Raw genomic sequence first — 10,289 nt, 5'->3', positions numbered from 1 at the left:
ACTGAAACTATGATGAAACCATGTTTGTGAATCCTGCACAGAGTACCACCACATGCATTCAAAAGATCCTTCTATTAGTCCATATGCAAAGCTATTTATGCAGATACTATATCATTGATGATGAACCTTTTGGGCTCGGTGTCAACAATTCGGAAAATGCCTATTGTGACTCTGCTGGTGTGCACCCCTCCCCCTCTTAACAAAAGAGAAACAATTCTTTATATATTCATTTATTTAAAAAAATACAGTCCAATTATGTGCTGCAATGTATTACAAAACTAAAAGAAAAATCAGTGACTTACAATAGGGAAAATTATATGCACACTGATAACTGGCCTTAAAATAGTGCACCAAAAATTACCCTACTTTTACTAGTAATTTTGATTTCAACTGAAAAAAATATGGAACACATTGCATTTGATATGATTAACATCAATTAATGAAATTATTGTTGCTGAGTTTTAATAGATAAGTGTAGGCTAATTTATTTCTTGTATTTTTTTCATTCAGTTTCCCTCTTAACTTGGGTGTTGGTGATGCTGGTATGTCACCAAAAATGTTGTGATGTGTCACCTTTGACACGTATGTCATAGGTTTGCCATCACTGTACTATATTATGAGAAAGGTGTCTGTTTTATTCTGTATAAGTGCAGTATCTACTCAAAAGATGTAATGATGCCAGGTCCTCTGGCTGTAAGTATAAATAATATAATATTACATTACCATAAATATAGCACTACACTAGTAGAAGGACAATTAAATTATGTCTCTTCAAACTTCTTCTTTCCAGGTTCTCCAATTTTTTCTTTTTCTTTTTTATGTCCAAATGACACATTGTTTGCAACCCATTAATGATCTAACTGCCATCTTTTTTGCTGACCACACTAGTAGCTCACTCCAACCTAATTGTCATATGCTGTACTCATCTCAGTATCTCATTTGTCATGTCTGTCACCATCTCCTTGAAGATGGTTTTCCTAATGCTGAGGCTGGACTGCATTCCCTTAATGCAGTATTCATATCCCTCCTCTTCACCCGGACTTTGTTGTACGTTTAGGAAAAAAAATACGGTCAAACTTAAAACTCTTTTCATACATCATTTCTGATCTACTCCATTCAAGGTGTCTTTCTCTTCAGTAACCTGACCTCCTTCTCTCTCTCTCTCTCTCTCCCTCTGTAAAGCTCCCAGAAATGTACACAGTACATTAGATGGGATTTTGCAATGACATGACAAAGAGATCTTTCTACCTTCCAATCCATGGGATGCAAGTCTCCTGGATATATATCATAATATTTGGTTTTTCCCTTGTTGACTCTCTCTCTCTCTCTCTCTCTGTCTCTCTCAAAGTTAACTTCTTAGTTAATTATTTCTATAATAATATCCCACAAATCATTCTCTTGTTCTGGGTTTTTGAGATTCTCCCTCTCTAAAGGCATATTGCATGCATTAGTTATACTCTCCCAGCTGAATCACCATGTATTTGGAATGGCTGAAGCAGACAGCCACCTCTTAAGTCAGGGCTCACGCACCATAAGGTTCTTCATCAGTAAACTTCTCCATTAGATACTAACACAAAAATTTGGCATCATTGCAGTGTCACTGTTCTGAAATTTTCATTTCTAATACTTGTCATACAAAAAAAAGTCTCTGATGTCAGCTGAAGACATATTGTTCCAGCTGTCATGCCTTGCATGATATCAAAGATGAATACATTAAACATGGCTAGACCTTAGACTGATCTGTATCAGATGCTTCTTGCCACCTTTCTGTAGCACATCTCTTCACACTACCAATTGCCTGTCCCATTTCCTCTAACTACTTGTGCAGCCACCTGCACAGTTTACTCTCTAATCATACTCTCTCATTATCACACGAAACCTGGGGTTCGGGGTGATTACCTTTAGATGGCTGTCAATGTCCATCTCTCTAATTACTAGTCATAGAACTGGATAATGTTAGTCTTAATGGAACTTCATGAATTTGAACTAAGCAGTTTGCCTTACTTTGGGCTCTGTACTAGACCCTTACTTGTTTAGATTGTATCTTTTAGACTTTACTTTTTCATCTGAGGTGTTCTACAGTCTATATGCTGATGACCTGAAATTGGGTAAACTGATTACAAGTGTTACAGATAAGGCATGTCTGCAAAATAATTTGACTAAATTGACCATTTGGGCACAGGAGAATAATATGTTGATAAATACATCAAAAACTAAGCATATGAGATTTGGGAGACATAAACTGAAAGGTGAATATTTAATACAGCACACAGTGATTGAAACTGTAGACTCATTTAAGGACCTGGGTATATGGGTAGATTCAGCTATGAGTTTTTCTAATCATATCAACCAATTGGCTAATGATAGTCATAGAACTATAGGTTATATAAAATTATATATAAAGTCTAGGAAGTCAAACATAATGAAGTCATTGTTTGTTTGTTACATTACACCCAAACTTGAGTATGGAATAACAATATGGAAACCCTATAGGAAAACAAGCATGAATAAACTGGAAAGAGTACAGCGCAAATATACTAAGGGCATTCTTGGATGTGAAAATCTAAGTTATTATGAAAGACTAAAATATCTGAACTTGTACAGTATCTCATACAGATATTTAAGAGGAGATCTTATTCGGGTGTATAGGGCATTTAAGGACAACTACCTCTGGGAATGTTTGTTTTTATCAAAAAGTACTAGAGAATCGTCAGATAACCTATGTAGAAGATTCTATAGGAATGAAAAGTGTACTAATTGGTTCTCTGACAGAGTAGCTGATGCTTGGAACAGACTACCAAATTACATTAAAACAAGTATTAGTTTAGATATTTTTAAGAACAGCCTGGACATTTATTATGGGAACAAGTGTTTTGGCATATTGGCAAGCTAGAAGGGCTTTAATGCCCATGTTTGAAACATTTGTATGTATGTATGTATGTATGTATGTACTTTTGAGGGCAGATAAAACATTAACTATTAAGTCAGTACCATTTTATGTTCCCCTCCCCTGACTGTAAACCACTGTCATTTTCTGAATGCTTTTGTGTAGTTAATGTATTTTTACAATTTCCCATAATAATAAATCACATTAGCTGTGATATCATGGCATGTTATAAGAAGCTATAGCCAGTATAGCTTTTAAATTTTGACACAGCCAGTATAATCCATACACATTGAAATAATATCCATGTTAACTCTTACTTGCTGTTCACACAACCTGCAGGCTGAATAAAAATGTTAAGTTTAAAATGAAAATGCCTTCATGGATGGCATGATCAGAAGGTGAATTGCTGAATGGCTGAATGAAGGAACAAACAATGCATTTTTATTTTTTTATTTGTCAACATGCTGTATGACTACTACAAAATGAAGAAACGTTCTATATATGAAAATAAGGAAACTGCAGAGAAAAGTTTTGGCATCTTCCAGCACAGGAAAAAAATCTGAATGTTCTTCAGTCATGTTTGTCAGTGATGGCTTTACTATCTGTTGTAATGATAAAAGTAAGTCAGCAATGGTAATTAATTGGGGCCTAACTAACATACTCTTGTCTGAAGATCATTTTGGTCACTGCCCGTTTCTGTATACATTGTATCCTAAAGATTAATTATGTTATGACAGGTTTACAGCCATGTAACTGGATTCTGAGACTGAAAACAGCTGGATCCTGAGGGCACAACAGCACAAAAATATGAGCATCTTTGGGCATCTAAACAATACCCACTGCCAGCACAATGTGTACACGTCAAACAGAAATGCCCCTTAATGCTCAGGATAGTCTAAGAAAACAAGACCACTTCAGCTAGGCCTATTTGCTGTCACTCAACTTTCATCTTATATCTATAAAAATCTCAGTTTATAATCAAGTTAAGTGATGTCAATGTACCTTATGTGTACTTGTACTAACATGAGCTACTAACATGAACAAGTGTATGTATAAATCCATGCACTATATCCAACACGAATGAGTGGCAAAGAGATCTGGTTGCAAAGTGGTGTTTCACATTCATAGGTTCTAACAAGTCTGCTGTATATGAGAATCAGCACAGCTGGTCAGTGTTGCTGCCTCATGGTTCTTGGATCTCCAGTTCACTTGCCACCTGGGGTGCCTCCTATGCATGGGTTTTTCATCAGTTTCTCCAGATTTTGTCCACCTCCCAAAAATATCCTCTCACGTGAAATGGCACTGCTGTAAACTGACCATAGGTGTATGTGCAGTGTGTGTGTGTGTGTGTGTGTGTGTGCACATGCATCCAGTGATGGACTGGTATCACATCCAGGACACATTCTCTGTCTTACTCCTACTACTTGGCGGGATAGGTTCTGGTTACCCCTTGAGCCTCAGTAAAACAAAGTGGGTATTGAAGAAAGAATAAATGTATAGTATGCATGAAGGAAAACACAAAGATTATCATTCATCTAAGTTATACCTTCTTGTCTTTGGGATCATATAATCAACTAATATTTCATCTGCACATTAAAGATATTCATCCATTTCCATGAACCTTGTTTGGAATTACTGGGAATGGAAAGTAACATACACTGAAGACCACAGCAGTGTGGATTCCTATACTAAAATGTCAAAATGCCGAGTGCCGACTTGATGAAAAAAAAATAGACATTAAACACAGGAGAAGAACAAATCTCTAGGATCGCTCTTCTCCTTAACACTCTTTTTGCAGGAGAGGGCAATCCTCACCCCCACCCCCCAAACCTATATATATCAGCTTCAAATCTGACATACCGCAGAAAAAAAGAGACTATTCTGAGATATGGCATCTCGGACTTAGTATATGCAAGTCCAAACTTTTGGCCATTCAGTCTATGTATTTCAAGACTCGCAGTAGCAGGTCCTAACATTTCAAACAGTTACCCAGTGGTGTATATCTGAAGGATTCTGCTCCATCGGATTTTCAGACAAAACGCTAAACAACAGGCAGCGCTTTTCAGCAAGCATGGATGAGCTTTTAAAATTTTAAAGAAAAAACAAATCTAAAGGTAAGGTACCCCACAGAACCAGAGAATTTTATTTTAATACAAAATCATTGGGAATTGAAGCAATGGAAGCTATGCAGCTGCAGCACATTAATTCAGAACAATTTGCTGTAGAACCTATTCAGTGTTCTCCACCTACTGTTGCACAACTCACTACACCTTACTCGGCTACATACCTCGCAACTACTATGATTTCAGCATAGTGATATGATTCTGGCCTTCAGATTTAGCTTTGCTTCTCATAGATTTATGACATTCTCATAAAGTCAGATCTGTGTAGGGGAGCATACTTTTTAAGTACATAAATTAAACCTGTACAAAGATTCAGTATTGCTAACTATATAGGCTTGTGTATATAAAGACCTTTTTTGTGAACAATAAGAAACTGCTCCTCTTTCAGACTCTCTAATATGATTTTAGGTTAGTGCTATAATTTTTAATGCTTGGAGGTTGAGAGTTATGCTGTACTGTTCTGCAAGGAACAGTAACCAATCTAAGGAACCTACTCATAAACCATGTGTGTAATTGTGTTGACTGCATGCACCTAGTGTCACACACTAAAGCAAACGAGAATGAGAGTGTGTACCACCAGTATGCACTTGACAAAATGAGTGAGTAAAAAAGAATGCAACTGAACCTAACACAACAGAGGCCATGCAATTTCTTTATGTTTCTATAACTACCTTTTAGAGAGAGAGAGAGAGAGAGAGAGAGAAAATCTCCTAGATCTGCGAGATAAAGTGCTTTTACCTGGACAAATCCTTTGTACTCAATACCTTTTATAGACTGATGAACACATACATAGGAAACAAATGCATTTGAATCACATATTTATTGAGTATTCTCAAGCTTACCAGCGTATCTTCTGCTTTCATTCTAAATAAATGGAATTGTGATCTGATGGGAAAGGCTTCAGCAAATTAATACAGCTGTGCCCCCACAATGAATTATGGGCAAACAAATAGGTTTTCTAGGAATCAGCATAACACTAGGATGTCTGAATAATTACAGCATTAAATGTTAGAAAAAAATATAAAAAAAATAGTATTAAGTAATTATAAGTAATTATATATATATATATATATATATATATATATATATATATATATATATATATATATATATATATATATATATATATATATATATATATATAGAGTCTATATCATAACATCGAAAGGAGCAAATCTCAAATGGCTGAAATATCGAAATTGCTGTTCATTGAGTTGTTTATTGTGAGATTGCAATACAGAGAAGATTGGGAATTTTGCCCTTCCTCACTGTAGTGTGATCTCGAAGTTGGTATATATAATTAGCGGGGGGAGCACAGCCCCCCACAAAAGAGATTTCGATGACCGGCAATTTCGATATTTGAGCCATTCGAGATTTGTTCCTTTCAATGTTGTGATATAGATTATATATATATATATATATATATATATATATATATATATATATATATATATATATATATATATATATATATATATATATACACACACACACACACATAAAATTTCTTCCCAAAGAGATCTTTCTAACATGTACAGACTTATGGAAGGGAAACAGAAAAGGATCATAAGAAAACCATTAAAGTATCTCAAGGAAGATCATACTTAGCACTTAAATACCAAATTTCAAGAAAAGGAGATGGAACAAGGGAACAAAATTTGAGGACATAAACAGAACAAAGAATTACATCATAGTAATGATGGTAGATAATCCTAAAAGACTTTCTGCAGAAGCAGAAGACTTAAGATAAGAATGTATTTAAGAAGGTGTGGTGCAGCTGAATGCTATCATTACAAGGATGAGAACCAGGAAATTAATAGCCTGTCAGTTTAGCATGTGTGTGTGTGTGTGTGTGTGTGTGTGTGTGTGTGTGTGTGTGTGTGTGTGTGTGTGGATACTAAATATGTACCCTCCACAGTGTCTGTAGGAGTTAATGTGGCTGTGGTTGTGAAACCCTGCAACATATTTTCAAGTATGGAGCTTATTTTATTATATAATAACAGGGAGTTAACTACAAGTCAGCAACTACTTGCGTCAAGTGTGCATTTAAGGCATAAAGCAGCTTTGTTCTATGAGTACATATAAAGCAGACAAAAACCTTTAATCTGTCCAAAACAATTAATAAGAAAAATACCTTATTATACAGTTCCTCCCCTAAAACGTGCACGCTGATTGGCCAGCCCAACCAGCATGCCCGTTGTAAATCCCTCAATATACTAACGGAAAAAGGTCCGGTCGCCTGGACTTTTTCAGTTAGTATAAAACACTCCCCGGGATTCATAAACCCTGCGCCAGGCGCACGCATAGCGTAGGCGTTACAACGCCAAATATGGCCGCCGAGCAATTCAGGTATGATCCAATCCCACGTGCACTACCGGCATGCGCCGGATCTGCGCCGCCTCTGGCGTAGGTATGCTAAACACCCCATGTGCGGTGTTGCACCATGCAAATGAAGGCATATAACGATCCACAAAGTGGTGCAGGCGTAGCATAAGGCCACGGCAATGTAAACCAAAAAAAACGGTTTACATTTTCCCAAACATAACATAGGAGTAACGGAAGGCTGTCAGCGTCAGGTATCACACTGTTGCCATATACCAATGGTGAAAGACACAGAGAATGTCAAAAGAAAACATGCACAACATGTAAATAATAACATAAATGGTATGTCCACTGAAACTCACAGCAGAACCCCAGGACATGTCTGCGGAAGGTGCAAAACAATGAAATAATATGACAATGTTATAAAACAGCAGCGTAATACACATCAGCTTCACAGCCACAATACACCATGGTATGCATGGAAAGCCACAACCACGGTGCAAGGGTTGCCAAGGACTCGCGGCAGTGTTCGGCGTGGTAACTATGAATTAGTAGTCAATGCCATGCAAATGAGGCAGATAATACTGAATCGCGAAAACCCCGCCGCGTAAGGCTGTACCAAACGCAGCGGTAATACACCAAGGAGTGGCTCAGAGGGAATACATGTCACCTGCAGAGGGGTGTGCCACTGTAGGAGGAAGCACATTGGAGCAAACCTGGGCTGTACATTGCACATCACAGCTGCAGGACCGGCGTGTGGGGAAATAGTTGAGCTGAGAGCACACAATGCGCGCAGAGGTGCATGTGCACGAGGATGACTACGTTCCCTTAACCCAGTCATGTGACGCTCACCCCACAAATAACATCGGAAACAGGAAGGTGATGTTGAGAATATGAGGAAATGCGGAAGCAGTGTAATTGGAGTAGTAATGAGCAATCAACACTAATCAACCCACGAAGGCCAATCGGCGGCAGCTGACAACTCTGCATGCAGAAACCTGCAAAACGGGATAGGGGAGGCATATGAATGCAAAGAAAGTAGGGAGGTAGCAGATTGCAAAGAGTGAAGACCTGACACAGCAGAGCCAAGCAGACAGGCAGCATAATGGCGGTGGCACACAAAACGCACGATATGCCATGTCCCAGAAACTACACATGACAGGGCTCTGCAGGATGCATGCCAGGAAATAGTAGGTGCAACGTGCAGAAAGAGTAAGGGAAGGTCAAAAGGTAATCCATTGCAGGCAAGAGTAATGCAACACCAAAGGCAACAGCGTTGCAGTGCCAACGGTAAAACACGGAAGATAATCCCCAGATACGGCCGCACAGACACACCCTATGACATCACCGGGTGTACAGCACAACAGTATAAAGTGTGAATGCACACAACACACAGCCGTGTATTCCCAAACGCCGCACCATAGGTGTAAACACATGGGGAACTTTTAAAATGTACATGTTGGGTGCTGCCGTGGCCGAGATCCATCAGCATGTGTTAGAGACAGACGGTGTTGTGGAGGAGGGTGCCGACAACTACCGTAGGCCTCAGAGGAGAAGGAGAGTGTTCAGACCAAGGGTAACCTACCAGGGGCTACAAGACCTGGAGATAGTAGAGCATTACAGGGTGGATAGGGACACGTTACAGCAAATAGTGGAGCTGTGCCGGCCACGCCTGAGAACAAGAAACAACAGAGGGAGCCCATCCCAGTGGACACAAAGGTATGTGTAAGCTTGCGAATACTGGCCACAGGTACCTTTCAAAGGCCAACTGGGGATATAATGGGCATCTCACAGGCATCAGCATCCAGGGTACTACACCAGTTTCTGGATGCCATGTTACCACATGCCAATGAGCATATATACTTCCCCAGATCTCAGGAGGAGTTGGCTAGCAATATGTGCCACTTCCACCGTGTAGCACAATACCCAGAGGTACTGGGTGCGATAGATTGTACGCACATACAAATCAAGTCACCACCTGGGGAGCAGGGTAGACGCTACATAAACCACACGGGATTCCTCTCCATCAATTGCCAGGTCGTGTGCAATGCGCAGGGCATTATCATGGATGTGTGTGCTGGCAGCCCTGGAAGCTACCACGACTCCCATATCTGGCATGCCTCACAGCTGTACCAGGTATTCACCAGGGGGGACATCCCACAAGGCCACCTTGTGGGGGATGCTGGCTATGCACTGGAGCCGTGGATGATGACTCCCATCAGAAATGCACACACACACATGCAAGAACGCCATAATGAGGCACATGCACAAACCAGAATAATCACAGAGCGTGTGTTTGGGATGCTGAAATCACGGTTCCGGTGCTTGGATACATCCGGTGGAGCCCTGCAGTACTCTCCAGGCACATGTGCCCACATATTCATAGTATGTGCCATGCTACATAATATGATCCTGCGGAAGCAGCTGCTGCAGGGACATAATGGTGAAGGGCCACAAAGCCCACCACAACTGCCAAGGCCAGTCCAGGCACAGAGGGTTCAGGACCATGAACACACTGTGCCAGCCCCAGTAGGCAGACGGAGGCGTACCCAATATGCCTATGCCCTGGCAAAGAGGGAACATATAGCACATACTCTGACAGCGTAGGCCCCATGGACTGACACCTCCCTACCTGCACACACAGTGAAATGGATGGCACACAAACATGACCACCCACAAAGTGTAACTTATGGGTGGCCCCATGTGTGACTCCAACATAGGCAGCACCCAAACACTGTACACCCAACAGCCAGCGGAGTATGGAACGCCAACACCTGAACCGTACGCGGGTCCTACAGCAGACGGTGTTGCTGTATGCTGCCACGTTAAGCATAAGGTGTATACATATAAACATGTATATATGTGCATATACATATATGTAGATAGATATAATTACATATATAGAAATATATGTACACATATACATATAAGTACTACAGGTAAGACAGGGAATCAGA

The sequence above is a fragment of the Protopterus annectens genome, chromosome 1.part0 (genome assembly GCF_019279795.1).
Source record: "Protopterus annectens isolate FY-2018-M chromosome 1.part0, PAN1.0, whole genome shotgun sequence".
Taxonomy (NCBI): Eukaryota; Metazoa; Chordata; order Ceratodontiformes; family Protopteridae; genus Protopterus; species Protopterus annectens.
The sequence above is the reverse complement of the archived record's forward strand: the minus strand, read 5'-3'. Positions refer to the sequence as shown.